Source organism: Dipodomys merriami, unplaced genomic scaffold (genome assembly GCF_024711535.1).
Source record: "Dipodomys merriami isolate MVZ:Mamm:240054 unplaced genomic scaffold, mDipMer1.0.p SCAF_1453, whole genome shotgun sequence".
NCBI lineage: Eukaryota > Metazoa > Chordata > Mammalia > Rodentia > Heteromyidae > Dipodomys > Dipodomys merriami.
In genome coordinates, this window is record NW_027202775.1 from 132,633 (window position 1) to 157,435 (window position 24,803).

Here is a 24,803-nt window from a genome sequence, read left to right on the forward strand (position 1 = left end):
TTTTTAAGCTCAAGGCTAGCGCTCTACCACTTGATCCACAGCGCCACTTCCGGCTTTTTTCTTTTTGCTTATGTGGTGCTGGGGAATCGAACCCAGGGCCTCATGCATGCAAGGCAAGCGCTCTACGACTGAGCCTCCTCCCCAGCCCATGTGCTCCAGCTATCTAGATTCCAACCCCCCCCACTTCTCCCCTTCTGCCTAATGTCTCCACCCCCACCCCCACCCCCCTATCTCCTGGCTCCATCTTTCCACCCCATCCTAATGATCTGCACCCTTACATTAAAAATCAGGAGAGAGGATTACAGCAAGGGTCACTGCGGCCATCTCGAGGGCAGACTGCTGGTCCCGTGCTGCCTCCCATCCCTGGAGGCCAGGTCGCCCAGGGGTCCAGGCTGGCTGGAGAGGCAGGATTGCCAGGTTCCACCCCCCCTAGGGGGTCGCTGAGGGAGACCTTAAAATCCTGAGCTGGGCAAGGAGGGACTGTGTCTGTAATCTGCTTTTTCATTTGGATTTGTGTGTGTGGGGGGGGGGAGATTTCTTTATTTCTTTATGTTTTTCAATCATCCTCCACACCATGTGTTCTCTCTCTGAGCTGTAAATTTCTCCTGTGTCTACACATCTATTTATACCCACACATTCCTCCCACCTCCCCCTTCCCTCCCTATTTTTTGGGGGCAAACTGCTGGAGCTCCTCAGTTGCAAATGGCTCTCTCCCTGAGTTCAAAATGCAGGGTGTGTGGGAAGGGAGTCCACACGTGAGAGAGCTTTTGTGCTGAACAAAGGGATGGTACTGACCCCGCACGTACGTGCGTGTGTGGTGTGTGTGTGTGTGTGTGTGTCTTACCAGCCCTGAAAATCGCATGGATACTTCCATTTCCCCCACCTTCCCCTTTCATCCATTTTCACAATATGGCAAAATGTCGGTTAGGCAGCATCTTAATGTGTGTGTGCATGTGTGTGTGGGGGCGGGGGAGGAGAGCTGAAGAAAGACTTAGTGAAATGATTCTTCTATGAGCCACTTGGGCAAGCCAAGGTAACTCTTGAGGGAAAAACAAGATGGGATCACGACCCAGCTAGGGGTGGCAACAGCTGGAGCTTCTGATCTTCCAGGGCCCACCTTCCTGCCTCACTCAACAGACAGCTGCAAACTCAGGGAACAGGTACACACCAGCCTGAGCTTGGGATCAAGGTCTGGAAGGAATCTAGAGCAGAATCATCAATAATGCTTTCCCGATATCTCATCCCTTTCTTTATGTGTGTTACTTATTTTCCCATCTCTGGTCTTAAAAAAGCGAATCAGCAATGCTTTGGAACCATTGAGATGGAGAGTCAACGGAAGGCGCTCGTCCCTCTGCCCTGTAGTAGATGATTATTAAAAAAAAAAAAAAAGAATTGGCCAGAAAGGGCGGATGGATGTCAGCCAGATGCCCAGTCATCTCCTCTTGTTTCAGAGTGTGTGTGAGACTCCAGTCTGTGCCCGAGGTGTCTCAGAGTGAGAGGTTCGAGTCCCACCGCCTCCACACATCCTCGAGGTGCTTGCTCACTTTGGAGGTCCCTCAGCTGGCTTCTCCACCTGCTTGCTCCAGGAAGGAGGTGGGCTGGGAGAACTCTTCATCTTTCTTCAGAATAGCTCAGAGGCAGGGGTGGGGTGGGCCATGATTGCAGGTAGAGTTCGCAGGTGAGTACCTTTGGGTCTCCCAGTGATTGGCGTGGAGTGGGTTGGGGCGATGGCAGGGTCTCAGCCCCCGTCCCTCCCCACTCACCCAGTAGGACAAAGCCAGGTTTCCAGCTGTCATGTGTGGACCCCAGGACCCACCAGCAATGGGGAGGGAGGGGTGACAGAAGGTGGGTGCAGAGGAAGAGAAGAGAAAGGGCATGAGGAGAATGTGGAGGGGCAGGACCCGAGTGGGGGTGAGGGGTTCCGACTGGCCAAGGCCTTTGGGGGAGTGGCCACAGGTGGGCCTTTGTGGGGTGGGGGGGACCCCCAAGACGAGGGGTCGGGGTGAGGGGGGAGCCTTTGTTCTCCTCTCCTCCTGGCTGCATGAATTGCCAGTTGGGTTGGCTTTTTGTCTCCTCCTGCCCCCTCCCCCCTGTCATGCATGACGAGGTTGCTGGTGGGAGCAAAAGTAGTTTTAATAGCAACAGCAATGAGGAGCACGCATGGTATGCAATTAAGACAAGAAATTAATAGGAAACCAAGACTTCCCAGGAAGGGTCAGTGGTGCTGTGAAGCGAGGAGTCCCAGCCCCCCTGGGGGCCGTGTTTCTGGGTTGCCGGGCTGGGGTCCCTGCATGGAGATGGTGGCCCATGGGCTCCGGCCTGCCTCCTCTTCTCACTCATTGGCCTTGGCTCTAGGAAGCCTGTCTTGTCTGAAAGTCTGCCTCTGCTACTGGGTGATTTTTTTCTTAGGGGTGATGCAGCAGGCAGAGGAGTAAGTGAGGATAAATGGCAGGATAGGGAAGGGAGGAGAAAAATCCCTCTCGAAAAATCACCCCCTCTGCACACCAGTTGCTTTTTTTGGCTGTTGTGGGGCTTGAGCTCTGTGCCTGGGTGCTGTCACTGCGGGCTTGAGCTCAAGGTGAGTGCTCTACCACTTGAACCACAGCACCACTACCTCCAACCTTTTCCCAGTAATTTACTGGAGACAAGAGACTCACAGACTTTCCCACCCGGGCTGGCTTTGAACCTCTATCCTCAGATCTCAGTAGCTTGGATGACAGGTGTGAGCTGCTGGTGCCTGGCTTCTTTCTCCTCCTTCTTTTATTTAGTCTGGTTGAGAAGAGCGGCTCCTACTGGAGGCGGAGGGAACTGTAGGACCTTGCATCTAGAAAGATGGCAGCAGATTCTTCCCTGTCCTCTTGGCTTTTGGCCTCATGGCCCCCATGGGTAGGGCCTGGTGCAGGGGAGGCCAGGTAGGGAACAGCACCGGGGCTGAAATCAGCAGATGGAGGAAGTGATCTTCAGCAGGGAGAAGCAGGCTGAGTGGATCTGGCTCTCAGCATGTTTTTTACATCATAAGACATCTTTCCAGATCCTTCTCATCTCTGCTGGATTTGAGGATGGGGCGGGAGAGGACAGGGAAGATGATGATGGCATTTTATGTTTCGCTGTTCAAGAATCAACTGACAATGACATCTGTGCTCCCCTCTGTGGGCTGACGTCCCTTCAGTTGTCTGAGGCAGGGTGTGAGGAAGGGGCAGGGAGAACTGGCCGTTTGACTGTGTGTGGTTGGGCGTGGTGGTTCCAAGCTAGTGTGCTTCTCTTTCCTTTTTCCGTTTTGAACTTGAACTTGGTCCCTGACCCTATTGGCTGGCACTCTATCAACGGAGACACGCCTCTGTGGCTATGTGTGGTTCACGCCTCTGTGGCTATGTGTGGTTGGGCATGGTGGTTCCAAGCTAGTGTGCTTTTCTTTCCTTTTTCCGTTTTGAACTTGGTCCCTGACCCTATTGGCTGGCAATCTATCAACGGAGACACGCCTCTGTGGCTGTGTGTGGTTGGGTTTGGTGGTTCCAAGCTAGTGTGCTTCTCTTTCCTTTTTCCATTTTGAATTTGAACTTGGTCCCTGACCCTATTGGCTGGCACTCTATCAACGGAGACATGCCTCCTTCCCCCCCCTGCAGTTCCTCTTTTGAACTACAAAGATAAAGGTTGACCCAAGGGGGTGGGGTGTGGATGGTCTTGGCCAGGCAAGGCTCTTCTGTTTTGTTTTGTTTTTCAGCCCCATCCTCCAAGCTTCCCTGACAATTCTAGAAAGCTCTTCCTCACAGTTGACTCCCATTTTCCCTTCTCTGCCATTGGGTGTGCACAGCCCCATCCTCGTGGAGTCCCTCCACCCCCCTCCCCTACCCTCTCTGTAAATAGAGATCAAAAGGGGAGTTATGGGTCTAATGAGTTGTTCACATTTTATTAGAGTGGATCTCCTCTTTCAACCACAAGGGATTCTCCAGAGACAGGAGATTAGTGGTGGGATTGATGTCCTCTTCCAGGATGCCGGGGCTGGGCCAGCAGCAGGCAGTCCAGAGAGGGGTGGGCTTCAGGGCCTGCCCAGGCCCTGGCGGTGGCACAAAACCCATTGGGTGCCTCAGCCCCTGGGGGCAGGAATGGGAGAGTGGTGGTATGAGCTGGAAGGGCGTGCTCGTGGTTGGATGTCCATGCTCCTCCCAGGTTAGTGGCCTTGTGGCCTTTCTCTGGGCCTTCTCGAAGCTACCGGCACCTGCTCAGGATTTTGGGTGTACTTGGTGCCCCGAAATTCTCTTCACGCACCCTGCTGGAGAACGGGAAGTATGTGAACTTCTCCAGGGCGCGGAGAGAGATTTCAATTCAGCACTTGTATTTAACATTGTTGAGTGACTAGTAGCACCTAATGAAATACACACGTGTGGACTAAGTGAAGGAATGAATGAGTTAATGAAGCTGGGGGCAGGGGTTGTCTGGTCTGGTGGATTAGAGGAAACCGGAAACGTCCAGCTCTGACCTGCTAGAAAGATGTCCACTGCCGGCTTCTCATTTAAGAGATGGGGGAAAGTGAGGCCCAGGGTCTCCAGGTTGATTTGCCTCAGGGCTGGCGGCTCCTCAGTACCCATGTCCAGTGGGTCTTCTTTTAATGGGTGATTTGCTTTCTTATTCTTTCTTTGGGTCCCCCCCTTTGTAATTGATCTTATCTGATATCTTGGCATCTCTTCTCTTTCACATTGTCTTCTTTTAGTTAATTAGATTTTTTTTTTTTGGTGCCAGTTGTGGGGCTTGAGCGCTGCCCCTGAGTTTTTTTTAATTTTTAATTAATTAATTAATTTTGATTTTGCTCAATGCTGGCGGCTCTGCCTCTTGAGTCACACCTCCACCTCTTGCTTTTTGGTCTCACAGACCTTCCTGGCCTAGGCTGGCTTTGAATATTGACCCTCAGATCTCAGCCTCCTGAGTGGCTGGTATTGCAGGTGTGAGCCACTGGTGCCCAACTTCTGTCTTTTCTAAGTGTGTGTGTGTGTGTGTGTGTGTGTGTGTGTGTGATTTCTCTATTCAACTATTCAATAAATACCTGCTACAGACAGATTTGCCAAACATGGGGTGACCACTGGGGCTGGACTCTGTTCTCTGCCTTCTAGCACTGTGGGAACAGAGTGCTTGGAGACCATCTCAGGGCCGGGTGAGATATCTCAGGAAGAGTGTGTGGGGAGAGAGGGATAGTCCATATTACAATTAATTTTTTTTTTTTTTTGCTGGTTGGGGCCTGAATTCTGGGCCTGGGCACTGTCCCTCAGTTCTTCAGCTCAAGGTTAGCACTCTACCACTTGAGCCACAGCGCCACTTCCAGCTTTTTTGCTTATGTGGTGCTGAGGAATTGAACCTAGGGCCTCAGGCATGCAAGGCAAGAACTCTACCACTGAGCCTCCTTCCCAGCCCACAATTGATTTTTTATTGTGATGATAAAGATGACGTGCAGAAGGGTGACAGTTACATCAGTTGGGTTGTGAGCTCGTTTTTCTGTGGACCATGTCTTCTCTTCCCTCGCTCTCTCCCCCAGTTTCTTCCTCCCGTCCCCATCCAGGAGTGGTAGAGTTCATTCTCCACGTGGTGTCCACTGAGGACCACGGCTGCCTTTGTTCACCCTCTGTCGCCTCATTTCTGTGCCTCCCCTTCCTTTGTTGTTGTTGGTTGTTTTCTGATGCAGATCCTGGGGCTTGAACTCAGGACCTGGATACTGTCTTTTGCTCAAGGCTAGTGCTTTATCATTTGAGCCACAGCCTCACTTCTGGCTTTTTGCTGGTGCCTTGGAGATAAGAGTCTCACAGAGTTTTTCTATCTAGGCTGGCTTTGACCCACGATCCTCCTGTCTCAGCCTTCTGAGCTCCTCAGGTGACAGGCCAGAGCCACATGTTCCCCACCCATATTTCAGTTTCCCCCTGAAGGATGAATTGCAGGAAAGGAGGAGAGAGTGGTTTCAGGAGGAGGAGGAAGGACACAGGGAGAAGGAGCTGGTGGAGGGCCCAGCCCTCCGTGTTCTGCACCCCCACTCAGGGAGACACATAACGAGGGGCACGTGCATGCATTCTCTGGCCAGCGGGAAGGGGGCCGGCTCCCTGATCTAGCCGCACCAGAGCTGTCCAGCTGAGGGGCTAGTGAAGGACACACGAAGCAAGCTTCCTCCCTGGCCACTGGCTTTCTTGCTGGCCAGGAGGAAGAAAGGGAAGCTGCTGGTTGACTCTCGGCCAAGACAGAGTTGGATGGGGGCCCAGGCCTGGCTGTTCACAGCGAGGGGCTGGCCTGGGCCCCTGTGTTTCTGGAGTGGTGAAGGCCGTGCCGTGCACACACTGGCCACTTTCACTGGGGGTGCAGAGCAGGCCGGGTGAGGGGTGTGGGGGGGATTGGACAGAAGGGGGGTGCCCAGGACAACCTCTGGGCGTGTCCCAATCCTGTAGCACTTCCTTCCTCAATGTGGACAGAGGAAGGGGCGGGGGCAGACCCCACGCACGGAAGCACCCAGCCCCTGGGGTTGTGGTTTGGACAGATGCCGCCCCCAAATTGATTTTTCACCTTCGAATCTCCACGCTGTGGTTTGCATTCGGAAAGACAATTCACAAACACGAAGCGAGGCTCAGCTGAAGATGTGCTCACTTGCTCTCCCCCCCCTCTCTAGCTCTCTCTTTCTCTCACTCACTCAATGGGTGGGTGCTTTCCTCCACTAGCTGGGCACCCAGCCCTTTTCACTTTAGCTGCTTTTATTCAGGTAGGGGACCTCAGATGGTGATCTTCCCATGCATACCTTTGGCATAGCTGGGATTACAGGTGCAAGCTCTCATACCTGGCCTTTAGCCTGAAGGCCAGATGTGGTACTCTGGGGCTGGAACTGTTGGGGATGAATTTTTAGGGGTCTCTGAAGGGCAGCGCCTGGAGGTAGAGGCACAAGACTATGCCTTTGAGGCCAGAGCAAGAGGGGAACTGAGGAGAGGCCAAGGTGGATCTATAGATGTCAGGCCTGGCTGGGGGTGGGAGGTGGACATGGTGGTCAGAATCCTTCACTGGACTTCCGGGTGTTGTAGGGGGGTGGGAGAGAGTTGTAGGTGAGAGCTTCCTTGGCCTTGAACTAGAGCCACAGCTCTACTTCCCACCTCTCTGCCGGCTCATTGGAGATAAAAGCACTTCCCTCCTCCCGTCTTCTGGGGCCCCATCAGGTCATGCGGATGTCAAAATAGAGGTTGGTGGAAGAGTAAAGAGGGGAAGGAGGAAGAGTGAGGAGGAAGAATAAGGAGCAGGAGAGGAAGAGGAGGAGAAAAAGAAAAAGAGAAGGAGGAATGAGGAGGAGGAAGAGCAAGGAGGAGGAGGAGGAAGCCTTAAGAGACACCTTTGCTCACCTGACTGTGGCTATAATCACTGATGGTTAGCCTGGCTGGCTTCGTCGTTTTTGCACAACCACCTTTTTTGGCTTCCTCCTTTCTGTGTTTTAAAATAAATGGGAACCCAGATGTACAGAGGTAGGAAAAAGAAAAAAAAGCCAATCAAGATCAAGATTTATGGATCTGTGTTCCTGAACAAAGCCCAGTGCATTCATTTATTTACCTATTTCTTTTCTGCTATTTTTCTTCTGGATGCCTGTTGGTGGAGGTGGGTTGGGGAGGAGTGGTAGTGAGTGTAATCTGGGTTTTCGGGTGTGTGTGGTAGGTTCTACAATATTCAGGGAAATCAAGTCACGCCTCATGGATCTGTGTTTTCAGACCTTGGCTGGTGGGCTCCACCTAGGCAGGGGCAGTGATCACAGACAGACTGAGTGACCATGGCTGGGAGTTCCTACCAGGCAGGCCAGGTGTGCCTCTGGAGTGTCAGAATGGGAGCCTTGCTTGTGTGTGTGTGTTTCTCCTTGTTAGAAACTCCAGGAATTGTTGATGAAACTCAAGGGTCATTATTTGTTTGATTTGCACCCACCTCTGCTGGAAATGACTTGAGAACAATTCCACTTTGGCCTACCTAGGGTTCTGGGCCGCAGGTGCCCTATCATAGGGAGGGGCACGTAGAATCTACTGGAGTGAGACGGAGACTAGACTTGAAGGGAGGGAAGGCCTTGCCGGTCTAGCTGTAGTCATGTAGGAGGAGGGCTGAACCAATTGCACCTGTGTTGGTCATTCGGTCTTCATCTAGCTTCATCCTTCTGTGTGGATGCTGTTTCCCCAAATTCCTCCAACTCCATTTCAAAGCTCTTCTCTCCTCTAGTTGCATCCCAAAGGGGGTGTCCGCTGCAATTCTTGATTGTTCTCCTCAGCTAGAAATAAGCTCTGAGCATGTCTGTCCTCGAACTCCTGTCCTCATCTCTGTTCCTAGCATTTTTCCTAAGTGGTTTTGGGGTCAGGTCTTATGAGGGTTTTTCACCCCTTCGTCATCCCAGGTCCTCTCTCTGTCCTTCCGTTTTCTGGAACAAACACGATCTTACTTCCTTAATCTTCCCGACCTCTTATTTATTTAGTTGGTCATGGGACTTGAACTCAGGGCCTGGGCGCTGTCCCTGAGCCTCCTTGTGCTCAAGGCTAGCACTCTACCACTTGAGCCACAGCGCCACTTCTGGTTTTCGAGTGGTTCATTGGAGATAAGAGTCTCACAGGGACTTTCTTGCTCATGCTGGCTTCGAACGATGATCCTCAGACCTCAGCCTTCTGAGTAGCTAGGATCACAGGCATGAGCCATTGGCGCCCAGCTGTTTTCTTTTAAAATTTATTCTGTGCCTATTTACAAAGGTGCTTTGGTTTCAAGAAGAAAAACCCAAGAAGGTTACTTCTGAAATACACACGATCCTTTCAAGAACCTTCTCCTGGAGTCTGTTTTGCCGGTGAATCCACATTTATTTACAGAAAGCAAGATGAGAGCACTTAAGGGAAAACACAAGTAGGTTTCTAGACATAGGGAACTTGAGATCATTAATGTTTTTGAAAAAATAAAAAAATAAAGGGTGGGGTGAAAGCTCTACAGGCCTTTGGTGTGAATCTGACTAGGATAGTCTCCCATTGGTACTTGTGACTGGTCTCTGCTGGTGGTGACTTCCGGCAGCTACGGTGCTGATGGGATAGATGTCCTTGGAGGCTCGTGGCTGGCCCTTGGCATTCTGTGTCAGGTTCATACGTGGAGGCCTCAGGAGACTGGCCTTGTGTGATTCTCGCTGCCCTTCAGAGGCACAGAGACAGGGGCTGCAGAACTTGGGGTGGCACTGATACCAGCCAGGTTTCCGAGTAGGTCTCCTGAGAGTTGAGCTCCTGGTGTGTGGCCTGCTGGGGGTGTAAGGCACGGTTTACATTGTAAGTGAAGGAACTCCTTATCCGCACTGGCTTTGGGACGTCCCCCAAAGTGCCCTTCTAGAGCCTTGTCTCTTCGCACATCACACAAGGCTGATTTGGTTCGAATGAATGACTAGAATTCCTGCAAAATAGCCCATTTCCAGGTTTTGATGTACTTTGTGGAGGACAAGAGGGCGGGAAATTGCCCCGCACGTGGTGATCCTGTTTCCCACAAGGCTGAGTTCTGGCCGCTGTCCTCTCCACCTTCCCCTTTCCTGCTGTACATATGTCCCCAGCGCCCCCCTGTGCATCTGGGAGACCGTCTACTCTCCTGCGCCTGTCTCTGCCTGCATTCTGTCTGTGTATTCGGACTCTATGTGGAGATTGACTGTGATTCTCCCTACTCAAGAATGGCCGGCGGGAGTGCTGTTTCAGTGATGGGTTTTTTAATCATTGTTGTTTTTAAAGGAGCTTTCCAGAAAGGATGTGAAGCCAGGTGTTGTCACTTTCTCCTATCATTCTAGCTACACCTGAGGCAGAGATTGGGAGGATGGAGTTTCTAGATCAGCTAGGGTAAAAAATTCAGGAGAATCCAGGTGCCTATTGCTCATGCCTGGAACCCCAGTTTCTCTGAAATTTGAGGATTGAGGTTCAAAACCAGCAGAGGCATAAAAATCCTCGAGACTCTTATTTCCAATGAACCACTAGAAAATCAGAAATGGAGCTGGGCTCAAGTGGTACAGCACTAGGTCTCTAGCAAAAGAGCTAAGGGACAGGTTTATGATCATTGTCTGAAAATCCATGGGATGGAATGGCTTCCTTGCTCACCCATGATCATAATAGGCTGAGGTCTCCCAAGTGTGTAGGTGGCAGTACAGAATTGTGTGGTGAGTTCAAGGCTGGTGCTGTACCACTTGAGCCACAGCACCACTTCTGGTTTTCTAGTGGTTCATTGGAGATCAGAGTTGCACAGACTTTCCTTCCCAGGCTGGCTTTGAGCCATGATCCTCAGATCTCAGCCTCCTGAGTCACTGGGATGACAGGTGTGAGCCACTAGTACCTGATGTATTATACCTGGTGTATATAATACACCTGCTGTATTATGAATGTATTTTGTTTTGAGATTTCTCCGATGCAGCCAGCAGCTTTGGCGGCATCTTGGATACATTTCATGTCTTGTCTCTCCCGATGTCTCTTAGAAGCATGTGGGTTCTTTGGCCAGTGGATGAGCTCAATACTTCTTGAGAACCTGTGGGACCCCTGGGTGTCTGTTTATTTAGAGGATGTGGCCCCTCCGTCCGCAGCCTCCCCTGCCAGCCGGGTTGGGGGGTCAGTGGCTGGCATCCAAAGAGAGCAGGATCTACGGGGTCATGCGTGTGGGGCAGTGCTATTTGGGTGTGGTGGGGGACTGGGACTGCCCTGCAAATGCAGAGCACAATCAGCCTGGGCGCCGTGTAGCAACCCCTCCCCCCCAGCCTGCCCCCCATCCAGACTGAACAAGACTCTGTTCTTTTGCTGGGAACATTTTTGAATTTCAACCTAGAGGAAGGGGCAGATGGGTCCCTGATAGTATGTCATCATCCCCTCCCCTCCGCTCCCCTCCCCTTCCTTTTCCTCTCCCCTCTTCCCCTTCCCTTCCTTTCCCTCCTTTTCCCTCCCCTTCTGTTCCCCTTCCCTCTCCCCTTCCCCCTCTCCCTCTCTCCTCTCTTCCCTCCCCTTCTTCTTTTCCTTCCTTGGAGACAGTGTGCCTGTATTTGCCCCAGAATATCATTCTTTATTCCTTTGCATTCAACACAGTTTGACATTTTGCATGATTGTCTGGGTACTAGTATTAGATGTCATCTTATCCTTCTCTAATAATAATTTTAACAACCAAAAGTCAATTGGTGTGTGTGTGTGTGTGTGTGTGTGTGTGTGTGTGTGTGTGTGTGTGTGTGTGTGTGTGTGAGTGTGAGTGTGTGTGTGTGTGTGTGTGATAGTACTGGGGCTTGAACTCAGGACCTCCTTTGCTCATGCTCAGATTTTTCTCTCCTGGCTGACACTCTACTACTTGAGCTATGCTTCCTGTCTCTAAAAAGTCAGTTTATTAAAGTGATACTTTAATAAATTAGTAATTAATTAAGTGGAGTAAAGGTACTCTACCATTTGAGCCATGTATCAAGTTCATTGTCGCATTTTTAAATTTATTGTGCTTGTCCTGGGCTTTGAACTCAGGGTCTGGGCGCTTTCCCTGCACTATTTTTGCTGAAGGCTGGTGCTCTACCACTTGAGCCACAATTCTACTTCTGGCCTTTGGTGGTTCACTGGAGATCAGAGTCTCATGGACTTTCCTGCCCAGGCTGGTTTCAAACCTCGATCCTCAGCTCTCAGCCTCCTGAGTAGCTGGAATGACAGGTGTGAGCTGCCAGGTGCCTCCATTTTAATGGGGGGGGGTAATCTATTCTGAGATCTTGGCAGAACATGTAAGTCAGGGAGTCGCAGATGCTCATCTGGAACGTTCTCCATGTCCTCAGACTTCCTCCAAGGAAGTTTGTCTGCTGGTTCTCCATGGAGGTGACCTTTGGGCTGGCTCTTGGTTGGAGCTCTCTCCCTAGTGTCTGACTGGTTCAGCCACCCTCCCGTGAGGCTCCCCACTCCTGAGTATCGCCTCTGTGGCTACACGTGTTACTCTGGTATCTTTGCAATCGCTGGCCTAGTGCTCTTCAGGGAGGTCAGCCATGAGTCATATGCAGACGAGGCCCCAGGACCCCTCTGACTAGTGTCAGCGTGTCCATCGGGAGCTGAAGTAGAGTCGGCTTTCTCGTGCCTAAATAAATGCCGTACTTCCTGGGGGTAAAACTCATGTTATCTTGTGTCAAGTCCTGAACAGAGGATTTGGCCTGGGCTGAAGTGTGTGTGTGTGTGTGTGTGTGTGTGTGTGTGTGTGTGTGTGTGTGTGTGTGTGTGTCTGTGTCTGTGTCTGTGTGTGTGTCTGTGTGTCTGTGTGTGTGTCTCGGTGTGTGTGTGTCTGTGTGTGTGCTGGTCCTGGGGCTTGAACTCAGAGCCTAGGTGCTTTTCTGAGCTTTTTTACTAAAGACTAGTGCTCTACCACTTGAACCACTGCTCCACTTCTGACTTTTTGCTGGTTCATTGGAACTAAAGACTCCCATCAGACTTTCCTGCCCAGGCTGGCTTTGAACCACGGTCCTCAGATCTCAATCTTCTGAATGGCTAGAATTGATAGGTATGAGCCACTGGAGCCTGCCTCAGAACCCCACCTTTTATTTCAGTGTTCTCTCTGCTTCTCTGCCAAGGTGTACATTCTCCACAGGCATGGTCTAATGCTGTGTCCTTGTTCATAGGGATTTTGTTTAACATCACTTATGTGTTTATGTGTTGCAAGCTAGCTGGTATTCAAAGGACATTTAATGCCCACCTTTGCCTGCTTAGTGTTGGGAGAGCAGCAGGAGAAGGGGATGGAGCAGAGGTCCCAGCTGGGACTTTGGATGAGACCAAAATGTGGGTTGTGTTGGACTTTATCCCATGAGAAGATAGAAGCTGGGGTGGGGTCCTCAAATTGGGTAAAAATCTCTGACTGGGGGAAGACTCTCTTGATTTTTCAATTTGTTTTCCAATTTTTATTTTTATGTAGGTCATGGGGCTTGAACTCAGGGCCTGGGTGCTGCCCTTGAGCTCTGATTTGCTCAAGAGTAATGCTCTACCATTTGAGCCACAGCTCTACTTCTAGCTTTTTGTGGTTCATTGGGGATAAGAGTCTCACGGACTTCCCTGCCTGGGCTGGTTTCGAGCCACAATCCTCAGATCTCAGCCTCCTGAGTAGGTAGGAAGACAGGCGTGAGCTACCAGTGTGGAAAAGGAGAGGATGGGAGAGACCGTTGGGAAGACAAGCTAGAGCAGGGCCATGGGGATGGTGCCATCTGCCCAGGCCATGGGCAGCTTTGCCCTGGCTGCGGTGGGGGAAATGTCTGCCTGTGTCTGCTCTCTCAGGTCCCCAGTCCTCAGGGAGGTGAAGGCCTGCTTGTCTAGTGGAGCCTGGCTCACAGGTTTTCTGCTGGCTGGGCCAAGCTGTCAGCTCCCTCCTATTGGGAGATAAAGAGGAGAGGAAAGTCGTGCGGCCCACATTGGCATCACCCCGGGGCGAGGTTCGCATAGGGCACCACAGCCTCTCCTTGCTCAGGGAATGGCAAAGAGCCGTCTGCAGCCACTGCCGCCGCCTCCAGTGTAGAGAGCAGAGGACATGCAGGGACCCCCAGCTCTGCAAGGAGTGTGAAGGTGTGGGTGATCGGAAGGTTCTAGTTTCCAGATCTTTCCTTCCCGCCTGCCTGTCTTCCATTGCCAGAGACAGTGCCAGCCCTCCCCTCTCCCCTTTGTGGCTTTTTCTTACATGTCAAAAGAAGAGGGTGTCTCTCATTTACCTAGAATTTCACTACCTAGCTAGTCCCAAGGTGTTAATGCTCCTAAGGTCATAGAAAATGATAATAAGAAATACTGGTGTTAGAGGAAGCATGGTGTATGTGTGTGTATGTGTGTGTGTGTGTGTGCGTGCACGCATGCGTGTGTACACACATATGCACCAGTCTTGGGGCTTGAACTCAGGGCCTTGGCACTGTCCCTGAGCTTTTGTGGTGGTACTCTACCCCTTTGGGTCACAGGCCCCTTGACTGGACCCAAAAAACAAACAAACAAAAACCAAAGATTATCTGTGTATATTCTGGTTGTAAACAAGTGTCACATAATCCAATATTGGGCAAAATTAGATTTCTTTTTTTGGGGGGAGGGTTCCAATTGTGAGGCCTGAACTCTGGGCCTGGGTGCTGTCCCTCAGCTCTTCAGCTCAAGGCTAGCACTCTACCACTTGAGCCACAGTGCCACTTCTGGCTTTTTTTCTTTTTTGCTTATGTGGTGCTGAGGAATCGAACCCAGGGCCTCAGGCATGCAAGGCAAGCACTCTACCACCGAGCCACCTTCCCAGCCCCGTCCTTTGGAATTTTTTTAAATGGTTAAACATTTTTCATAGCTCGAATTCTATCTGTTGGAGATACCTCTTTGGAAAAATGTGGCTTCTTGGCAAAGATAAGTGCAGTAAACTCTAACTTTGTTCTTTCTATACTCCTGTCCTCTACCCTTTGGTCAAGCACCAGCTGCCGTTTGCCAGTCTAATCAATGCCATCATGGCCTTTTACCCAGAAAATATTTCAGCAGTAGTTGTACAGGCTCGGAAGCATTCTTATGAATATGTATGAATAAGTGTGAATAAGATATGCATAATGTAAATAAGTAGGTCACACATGAGGACCCCCTGCTTTGACTCCAGTTCTTTCATTTCTGTGTGGTCTTTTGCCTCTTGCTACCTCTTCTATCGTGGCTGGTAGGGCTATGATGACTGAACTTCTCTGCCAGGTGTTTCACAGTGACAGTCCTTTTCTGAGCTGTGGTACACATCCAGTCAGCTCTGTAAACTACTAAATCCTAGTGTCAACTTTGTCTGCATCATTAGTACTCTAAGAAAAAAGCAAATTGCTTTTGTAAAGTGAATATATATTCTTCATTGCTTAATTTTTATCTAGGTAAATGTAAGGACTTAAAATTCTTTGACGGGCTGGGAAGGTGGCTCAGTGGCAGAGCACTTGCCTTGCAAGCATGAGGCCCTGGGTTCGATTCCTCAGCACCACATAAGCAAAAAGAAAAAAGCCCGAAGTGGTGCTGTGGCTCAAGTGGTAGAGTGCTAGCCTTGAGCTGAAGAGCTAAGGGACAGCGCCCAGGCCTAGAGTTCAGGCCCCACTACTGAACCCAAAATAAATAAATAAATAAACAAACAAATAAATAATATTCTTTGAAAGCTTATCACTGAAAAGTAGCAACTGCTTTTATTTTGGTGAACAGTTTTCCACGTTGCTTGATATGTTCAAATAGAGATCTATGTGTGTACTTTTATTAAGTCAGTGAGCTGTAAACCCTCTGTACATCACCTTTATAATAACAATACAATTTTTTAAAGTTAATGATGCTTCCTATTTTCATACATAATTTTTTTCTTTTTGGCTCAATAGAGATAGATTTATCACATTAATGTTAAATGCCTGCATAGCAATTCACTCTTTCATATATTCTAATTTACTAAATATGACTCCTATGGTGGTTTTAGGTAATTGTCAGTTTTGGGTTTTTATAAGCAATGTTGTATAAACATTCTGAGTACTTGAAATAACTCTGTGTAATTACTCCTTAGATTAATTACTAGAAGTAAAATTTCCAAAAATGCTTTCAAAATAGTATAGACAAGTAAAGCTTGCAGTAAAGGTAGACTGAGGGGCTAGTGAATCTGGGTGATGTTGAATTTGGGGAAGGGAGGATTAAAAAATTTACTTTTCTGCAGGGAGCCTGTGGCTCACGCCTGTAATCCTAGCTATTCAAGAGGCTAAGATCAAAGCCAGCCTGAGCAGGAAAGTCCATGAGACTCTTATCTCCAATTCACTACCACAAAACCAGAATTGGCCCTGTGGCTCAAGTGGTAGAGCACTCACCTTGAGGTGAAGAGCTGAGGGACAGCACCCCGGCTAGAGTTCAAGGCCCAGAGTTCAAACCCCACTACCGACCACCCCCCCCTAAAAAAATAATTTTTTCCCTCACCTCCTCCTCACTGATTAAATTTTACTAACTTGATATCAAATAAATTTGTAAATCCTGAATGTTAACTGACAACTTGATGAAGGGCCTGAAAGAAATAGATAACAAGGTGGTAGCCTGGCATTTGAAATATACATGAATCCACAGTGATTAATCCGTTATCAGATAATCAGTGAATCTTCTAGAAAGTGAGAGAAGCAGACCATATTTGTACTTCCTATCCCAGCTCACTTACTTGCTAACTGTGTTCTCAATACTTGGTACTCATGGTTTAGAATTGTTTCCTGTTAAGTCTAGAAACTCAGGATAGCTACTTTGTGTAAAAGTGTGAAAAATACTTCTAAATTCCCATTCTTTCATTTGCTAGCTTATCTGTTTCCAGTCTTATCTGAAAATGACAAGGGGAAATAAACCTATTTATAAGCCAAGTGCAGTAGTACATGCCTATAAACCCACATGCTGTTATCCCAGCTACTGAGACTGTTGCAAAGTTTATGATATAGTCTCTTGTACCTGCTGTTTTGTCAGATGGCAAATGTATGTAAGCCATAGAACCAGTAATTAAATGATATATTAATTGCACTGTTCTGTAAAGTTACTTTTAGTAGCAAAATTTCTTAGATTTGAGTTAAAAAATCATATATTTTCAGTATCCCAATACTGAGTATATATGAAAGGTGGATTTTGTGTGTGTGTTTTTGTTTTTGTTTTTATCTGGCATAAGAGCTTGAACTCAGGGCCTAAGTGCTGTTCCTAAGCTTTCATGCTGAAGGCTAGTGCTCTATTACTTTGAGGCACAGCTCCACTTCCTGTTTTCTTGTGGTTAATGGGAGATAAGAGTCCCACAGACTTTCCTGCCGAGGCTGGCTTTGAACCATGGTCCTCAGATCTCAGCCTCTTGAGCAGCTAGGATTACAGGCACCTGGCCGAAGGTATTTTATGCTAAGAAAGCTGTTTTTGTTTTTGCTTTGGGTCTGGTTGTGGGGCCTGAACTCTGGGCCTGGGCACTGTCCCTCAGCTCTTCAGCTCAAGGCAAGTGCTCTACCACTCCAGCCACTGCGCCACTTCTGACCTTTTTTTTTCTGCTTATGTGGTGCTGAGGAAGCGAACACAGGGCCTCATGTATGCAAGGCAAGCGCTCTACCACTGAGCCACCTTCCCAGCCCAAGAAAACTGTTGAATAACAGTAGGTCCATTTGTTTTTACAAACAAAAGAAATTTCTGCTTTTATCATTTCTTATTTGTGATTATTAGACAGGTAAACTATCTGTGCCATATCTTTACTTTTTGTTGTTGTTGGTTGTGGGGCTTCAACTCTGGGCCTGGGCTCTGTTCCTGAGCTCTTTAGCTCAAGGATAGCCCTCTACCACTTGAGCCACAGCACCACTTCTCATTTTCTGGTGGTTTATTGGAGATAAGAGTCTCACTGAGTTTCCTGCCCCGGCTTGCTTTGAACGGTGACACTCATGTTTCAGCCTCCTGAGTAGCTAGGATTATAGGCATGAGCCATGAGCCAGGGTGTCTTGTATATCTTTACTTCTTAAAGTTATGGAATGAGTCTTTAAAAAATATATTTTTAATAGAAAGAGAAGTAACTTATTACTGTTTGTGTAATGCCTGTTTCCCTTCCTTTTAGTGTTCTAATATCGTTCTATAATGCTGAAGATGAGTCAAACATTCTCTTACCCAAGCTGCCCACATTACCAAAAAAGTAAGTATCAGAGTTGTATTTCTTTGGACTTAATCTTGCAGGTTAATCTGCTTTAAATATTGGTACATACTTCTCTCATGAGTATCATTTTACCTTTGTCTCTCCTTTCTCTCATTATAGCAGCACCTCAAAAATATTTAGGTAAAATATACTTTTTTGTTGTTTTCAAATAAAATAATGTTTTTTTTTAGTTGAAAGAACATGGTTGAAAGATGACTCAATTTATTTTTATATTGTAGTGAGGAGAATTCTGATGAAATTATTAAACGCTTGGGAGATGTCAGGTAAATCTAATTTAAATAAGTCACTTTTCATATTGGAGGAACATTTCCAAATTTTCAGGAGCAAATCTTTTGTTATGTTATCTCATTGTAGACACGCTGTGTCTTCAAATAATAGATGTCACCGTCTTGCTGTTTTTACTGTGTGCTCGTTCTTTGTTTCGTGTGTTAGCAGTAATGCAGTATACTTGTTTTTAATAAGTAAAAGGGGATAGTACTAGAATTTTTAAAATTTCAATTTTAATTATCCAAGTTCTTCATTGTGTCATATCCATAATAAAACTGTTTTGTTATTGGCTGTATGTGAATACAATTATTAGTATGTTATGTTACTATAAATGCTTAATGTTAGCTATAAGAAATATATATTGTTCTTTGGAAACAAAAGAAATGGCCTGCTGTGATTGAATATTGAGAGTTGCTGTGTTTGCTTAGTGTATCAGTTTTCCCCACAGAGGAATTTTAGCACTCAGATTAGATTAAAGCAGTAACAATTGATATTTTGGCTAAAAAAACCACAGTCATCTAAAAGAGAGAAGAGGAACCAGCAGGAGGGAGAAAGGAAAAAGAGATGGTGAGGGAAGGTGAATATATATGTATGACAATACCAGCATGAAGCCCTACAGAAACTTAGGAAGGAATAGATAGGGAGGAAGGATAGTTAAGAAAGAGTAATATAGATTAGGAGTAAATTTGATCAAAGTGTATTATATTCATGTTGTAAATATCACAGTGTAACACTTTTGTACTATAAGTTCATGCTAATTATTTTTTAAAGATAGTGTAGAAATAAAATCCACAAATATAAAAAACACCCACAATCATCTGTGTTGTTCACTGGTTCTCTGCTTGTTACATTTTTTTATTAGATTAAATATTCTTGTCCTTGGAGGAAGCTCTGGATTTATTGAGCTTTATGCTTATGGGATGTTCAAAATTGCTCGAGTCACAGGAGTGAGTTTTTCTTTTAGGTTTCCTGTATTATTTCTCTTAAAATATAGTGGCTAGTTTACTTATGGAATAAGAATAACATAGTAAGTTTTATTTTTATTTTTTCAGTTTCAATTTGTTTTTAAATAATTAGAGGATTTTTTAAGCTAAAATAATGATATTACTATAGAGATGAGAAACTTTTGGTGGAATTACTCATGCTTTTTCCTTTAATGAAAAGATTGATCTGATCCACTTGACTGTGATTTAACTGGAGCCTAATGAAAGCTATCGGAAGCCACTCTTTGTTGAGTACTGAGTCTCCTACTACTGCTAAATCAGTCTTCTCCAGAGCCTTTTTCATCTCGCTCTCACAATTCCCCAAGGTGTAGAAAATATCATAGCCTTCAGGGAATTTGTTCATCAACCTTTGATGTGCAACTGTTGATGGGATTGGGATCAGAAGTTTTAATGTTTATAGGTCTTTGTGACTAGGAGGAGCCCTTTACCTGCTTTACCTACCTTTACCTGCTACATGAGTATAGCTGAAACCAGAAGTGTGTGTCACAGCTTTCTAAAGTTGTGTATAAATTGTTGCTTCCAGTATTACAAAGTGCACCCTAGCAGTGATACCACATGTATGAGGGTGTGTGATTATTTTGCAGATTGCTGGCACTTGTCTTGCATTGTGTCTATCAAGTGATTTGAAATCATTATCAGTGGTCGCAGAGGTTTCCACTGGTGATGCTTCAAAGGTTTCATACTTTCAGCTATGTAATTGTAGAGATTAAGAATATGTTTTAGTTTTTCAGTTGTTTTTTAGGGTGGTTGGTGCTGAGAGTTGACAGGACGTACGAGCATGCTGTCCACCACTGAGCTGGGTCCCCACCTCTGTGGGTTTGTATCTATATCTCACTGTATTCTAATGGGCAGCAAAATAAAACATCTCCGTGGAGTTTCTAAATTGTACATATTGAATGCTGTTGTAGTACTATTATTTTCCACATAAAAACAATGTTTTGATGATCTACAAATTGGTTCCTATAACAGAATTACTTGGTTTTGAGCATTTTCTTGGGACTCAGTTATTAGTAATAATAAGGGCTGATATTCATCATTTATTATATGCCAAACCCTTAGTGCCTTAAACACAACAACATATGGATAGGCACTGTTATTATACCTGAAGAAAGTACTGGACACATACAAAAGCTCATAATTGGAAAGTGATACTAGGCAGTCTGCATTCAGGTTCTGTGCCTTTTTTCTCCTTCTAATGAGAGGAAGGCTTGCTTTGTAATCCAGACTGGCCTAGAACTTCAGGTTCTCCTGCTTTAGCCTCCCAAGTGTTGGGATTACAGGTGTGCACCATTAGGCTCTAAACATGCTTTTTGTGTAAAACATTTAAGTATTGGTGAGGGCTCTTTTATTGTGTGTAGCATACATAATAAGATTAGGAAACTGTTTGGGCTCCTGTTATTTAGATTGTACCTTTGCTTTGCCAAGAAAACTTCCCCAGTGTTTCCTCTGAAAATCCTATATGTTTATCCTAAGTATGTGTGAATTTTCAAACAAAGTAGAACAAAAGGATAGAAGATGTGAGGACTGCTTAGTGTCTTCAATAGCATGCTGTTCAGTGTTCCAGAGCACCCTAGACATAGAATTCACAACAATGGTAGTACACATTTGTGTCTTAAGGCTGAGCAACTGTGATCACCAGGCTGTATTTGTGCTATAATAGAGCAGCTCTTTTTTTTCTGTGAAATTTGTAAAAGTTTTTTTTTTTGTTTTTTTTTTTTTTTTTTTTTTTTGTCCTGGGGCTTGAACTCAGGGCTTGGGCACTGTCCCTGAGCTTCTTTTGCTCAAGGCTGACATTCTACTACTTGAGCTACAGTGCCATTTTTGGCTTTTTCTGTTTATGTGGTACTGAGGAATCAAATCTAGGGCTTCATGCATGCTAAGCAAGCACTCTACAACTAAGCAACATTCCCAGCTAGTAATAGATTTTTTTTTAATGACAACTTCTGTGCGATACAACTGGTAAGGGATATTTTCTTTGTTTTTACCAGTAGTATTTTAATGCCTTTTGATGCCTTCCCTTGGTTCTGATGCCTCCAACTTGGTTATGTTTCAAAGGGGACAGAATTATGATTTGGTCTTCCTGATACTTAGTTACATCTTTGCTCCTCTTTAAGTTAGAGGATGCACACGTGTGCGCATGCACATGTGTGTGTATGTGTGTGTGTGTGTGTGTGTGTTTTACAGGAACAATTTATCTTTAAAAAAGTAAATACATCTGATTATGACTCAATTTATTCTTGTTTTTCAGCTTGAAACCAATCTGCTCTACTCCTTCTTACATGAAGTAACTCAGATGGCCAGGAAGTTTATTCACATTTCAGCTCTGTTGCAGGTATTTATTCATCACTTGCTTTCTAGTAGTATCTACTGTAACATTTGTAATTTTATTTTTTAAAACTGACGTCAGTTGGATGTCTATTCTGCTAATCTTACAATATTTATTAAAGCCAGAAAAAGTAATTTAATTAATCTACTCATCCAATCCTATCACCTCCAAATGAAAGGGAAAAAATAGTCAATCTTTTAAATGTTCCTGTTAATGTTACTTATACTTTATTGCAAATAAAATAGTCTTTTTATGATTTTAGGTTTTGATCATAACAAAGATACCCCAAATTAGTAGATAATTTTGTAGGTTAGCAGTTTGGACTAAACTCAGCCAGAAAGTTGTGGTGATCTGTACCTGGTATGGCTCATATCACCCAGCTTGATCATGCAAGCTGATATGTGTCCCTGGCTGAAGTGGCTTTGCCTCTGCCCTGCATCCCTCATCTTCTAGCCAGCTAGTCCTGTGCTGTTTCTAGGGTAGTGGCAGCAAAGGTTTCAAGAGTACACATTGAGGGATGGGAATGTGTCTCAGTGGTAGAATGCTTGCCTCACATGCATGAAACCCTGGGTTCGATTCCTCAGTACCATGTACACAAAAAAGGCTAGAACTGGAGCAGTGGCTTAAGTGGCAGAGTGATAGTCTTGAACAAAAGAAGCTCAGGGACAGTTGCCCAGGCCAAGTTCAAGCTCAGGACTAGCAAAAAATTAAATAAATAAGAGTGTAAGTTGAACTGTGGTTGGTGGGACACTTCTATAATCCAGCAATTGGGAGGCTCAGGCAAGAGTATTATAATATCAACTTGAGTTATATAGCAAGCTTGGGCTATATAACAAGATCCTGTCTCCCTCTCCGTCCCCTCAAAAAAAAGTGCAAGTCAAGATGTATAAACAACTTGAAAGCCCTGGCCTCAGCAGTGTTTTTTCTGCTATGTTCAGTTAGAGCAAGTTATAGGGCAGCCAGGTGCAAGGTGAGGAGAATAAGTCAGGATAGAAGAACTGTAAAGAATTCAGGCCATTTTTTTCATTATTGTTCTACCACAGCCATTAATTTACTTGATGGCAAATGTAACTAGGTGTCGAAATCTTTTAAGGGTCCTCTGACAGTTTAATAGTTGAACAAATTAACATTTTGACAGTGTAATAAAACACAGCTTAAATAATAAAATGTAAAAGATGTTTGTTTTACTAGGTATAGAAATGTTCTTTTGAAATGAAGGAAGGGGTAACACTGTGCAAAAAAGAAATGTACTCATTACCTTTCTTATGTAACTGTAACCCCTCTGTATATTACCTTTACAATAAAATTTAAGTATAAAAAAAGTTCCTTTCTAAAGTTCTAAGAATCATTGATTCTTTGGTAAAAATAGTTGTTACCAAACAGTTAGACCCTGGTGGCTTACACCTGTAATCCTAGCTACTTAAGAGGCTCAGATCTTAGGATCATGGTTCAAGGCCAGCCCAGGCAGTAAAGTCTATGAGACTTTTAGCTCCATTTAACCACCAGAAAATAGGAGGTAGCACTGTGGTTCAAGGTGGTAAGGAGCTAGCCTTGAGCAAAAGAGCTCAGGGACAGTCCCCAGACCACAAGTTCAAGCCCCACAATTGGAAAAAAAAAAAAAAGAAGTTACCAAAGGTTAGCTATGGTCTTCTCTTTTCCTTTGGCTTAACTAAGTTAATTAGGGTGGTTGAAAGTAAGTTCTGGATTTTTTGTGACCTTAAATAGCACATATTAGGTAGAATGTGGGTTTAAAATATTTTTTTCTTTTTGCTAATAGTATATAAATTTGTCACTGACATGTATGTGTGAAGTATGGGAAGAAATACTGATGCAGATGGATTCTCGTCTCACTAAGTTTGTGCAGGTAATGTAACTGATATTTCCTGTGGAAAGAGTTTAAAAGTCTATTTGCTTTATATGCTATATGAGAAAGGTCAGTTTAATTTATGAAATATTAAGACCATAATTTCTTCAGACAGCTTGGCCTAATGACTATTTTCACAGAAAATATTTGCAAAAAGGAGTCTATATTAGGTTTTGTTACTATAACAAAGTACCTGAACTTGGGTAATGTATACAGAAAAGAGGTTTATGTATCTTCCAGTTTTGTAGACTAGAAGTCCCAGATTGTGTGGCTCTGTTATTTTCTTCCTCTGGGAGATGGCATCTTGGCAGAGGGATCACTTTGTGACGCAGGAACCAGAAAGTGGAGAAGGGTGGTCTTGCTCTTTTAGAATAACTCACTCTGCAGGATCTAACCAGGTTCCTATGAGAACTACATTTTCTTCACATAGCAGCACCCTCAGTGACCTAACCACCTCCCAGTATGCCTTACCTCTTAAAGATTCCACTACCTCAGCAGCATCATAATACATGAACCGTTGGGGGACAAACCATATCAGATCCATAGCTGACTCTTCCACCATTGGAACAACTTAATGCAGTGGGTGTGCTTTGGGAATGAGGAAGCTATTGAAACAGCTGACTGGTTGTCTCCAGTCACTGAACCTCAGATATTTCCTGTATATAAGGGCTTGAGAGAAGACAGAGGAAAGAACAGTGAGTAGATGTACTTTATAAGCTGCAAAACATGTACCACATATTTCTTTTTATTTTATCTAGGAAAAGAACATAACCACATCAGTACAGGATGAATTTATGCACTTGCTGTTGTGGGGGAAGGCAAGGTAATAAACTCTTCCTTTTCCTCCCTTCTCCCCCGATTGGTTGTAGGGCTTGAACTCAGGGCCTATGTGCTGTCCTTAAGATCTTTTCGCTCTACCACTTTGAGCCACATCCCTGCTTCCAGTTTTTTGAGTGGTTAACTGGAAATAAGACTCTCACAGAGACTTCTCTGTTTGGGCTGTCTTTTTTTTTCTGTACTGGAGCCTGAACTCTGGGCCTAGGCTCTGTCCCTGAGCTCTTCAGCTCAAGGCTAGCACTCTACCACTTGAGCCACAGCGACACTTCAGGCCTTTTCTGCTTATGTAATGCTGAGGAATCCAACCCAGGGCCTCATGCATGCAAGGCAAGCACTCTACCACTGAGCCCAGCCCTGTCTGGGCTGTCTTTGAATCACAATCCTTAGATATCAACCTCCTGAGTAGCTAGGATTATAGGCATGAGCCACTGATGCCCTGTTTCACCTCTCTCTCCCCTTTTTAAATCAATTGATTTTAAAAGTAAATAAAAATGAATAATTCATTTGTCCAAATGAAATAGAAAATTCTGGTATAAAAAGAGTATTAGGAGTATAGATCTCCAGGTTTTTTGATACACCCTTTTGGGTTAATGTGATCATTTTGTACAGAAATTTTAGTTTTTATGTTGCCAAACTAAACTTTTTCTTTTTGGTATCTTAGAACTTTCCCCATCTTAAGCGCATGAAAAGGTTAATCTGTATTTACTTCTGGAATTATTTTTTATGGTTTTCATTTATTCCCTCCCGTGTTTCAGATGTGATTTCCATGGTGCTTTGTGGAAACCTCTGCCATCCTTTTCCTAAATGCTTACATTGGTACAATATGGCTTAGTGAGCATTGCCCTTTGCCTTACTAAGCCAAGTCCTTTTTAATATGCAGTGTATCCTC

The 24,803-nt window shown here is 45.5% G+C and overlaps 1 long non-coding RNA gene across 1 annotated transcript; it reads left to right on the plus strand.

Annotated features, from left to right (window-relative positions):
* The first annotated feature begins 1,527 nt into the window (after positions 1-1,527).
* LOC138826617 (uncharacterized) lies at positions 1,528-23,900 on the plus strand. Its single transcript, XR_011371779.1, has 7 exons — positions 1,528-1,593; positions 17,521-17,595; positions 17,716-17,736; positions 17,835-17,879; positions 21,136-21,219; positions 22,991-23,077; positions 23,836-23,900. It is a non-coding gene; the product is annotated as an uncharacterized lncRNA (long non-coding RNA).
* Positions 23,901-24,803: the final 903 nt, after the last annotated feature.